The sequence below is a fragment of the Octopus bimaculoides genome, chromosome 2 (assembly GCF_001194135.2).
Source record: "Octopus bimaculoides isolate UCB-OBI-ISO-001 chromosome 2, ASM119413v2, whole genome shotgun sequence".
Taxonomy (NCBI): domain Eukaryota; kingdom Metazoa; phylum Mollusca; class Cephalopoda; order Octopoda; family Octopodidae; genus Octopus; species Octopus bimaculoides.
The window spans coordinates 15,340,561-15,341,563 of NC_068982.1; positions in this window are offsets into that span (position 1 = coordinate 15,340,561).

Below are 1,003 nucleotides of genomic sequence, written 5' to 3' on the forward strand. Positions count from 1 at the left end.
TAAAACCAAGAAAAAGTGTAATCAAAATTTTAGATAATGATTTATTTAACATTTACATCTCGTTTTGAGAGAATCATCATGAATGATTTATTTACAGAAAATTCATGCTTTGTGTAAATGACTTAGTTGAAAAAAAATCTGGAGTTGAATTGAGAAAAGTATATTCTTTGTTATTTCAATTCTATTGGGTTGGCAAAACAGTAATTTCACTTTTTTTTTGTGTTAAATAAAAGTCATTTTTTTAAATATTAAGAATGAACTTTAATCAATTATATACTTTCCATTTTGTTAGGTGGCCTTTTGCCATCTTTCTGGCAACTTCCTGATTCCGTGCTCATTGAACTTCTGGTCCTTATCTGCCAAAAACTGAAGCAAGTGTGATCTTAGGTCATCATCATCATTGAAAATGTTACTATTCAAAGAATTTTGCAAACTTCGTAATAAATAGTAATCTGATGGTACAAGGTCAGGGCTATATGGTGGAAGTGACATCAGTTGCCAACCAAGTTCCAATAATTTTTCACGAGTTAGCAAAGACGTGTGTGGTCTAGTATTGTCCTAATGGAACACGATTCCTTTACGATTTGCCAATTCTGGCCGTTTTTCTTTGATTGCTTCTTCCAGTTTCATTATTTGACAGTAAACATCTGAATTGATCGTTTGGTTCCTTGGAAGCAGCTCAAAATACACAACACCTTTGTAATCTTACGGAATTGACAGCATAACCTTTTTTGATGCAATTCAGCTTTCGATGTGGTTTGTGCAGATTCATTGCACTTGGATCATGATCATTTTCGATTGATGCTATTGTAGACAATCCATTTTTCATCACCAGTGATAATTCGATTAAAAAAAGAGGTTGATTTCATCGCGTTTGAGATGCATATCGCAAATATTGATTGTGTTCAGTGAATCTCTTTCAATTTATGCAGAACCCAAATATCAAGCTTCTTAACTAGTCCAAGACATGTATATATATATATATATATATATATATATATAT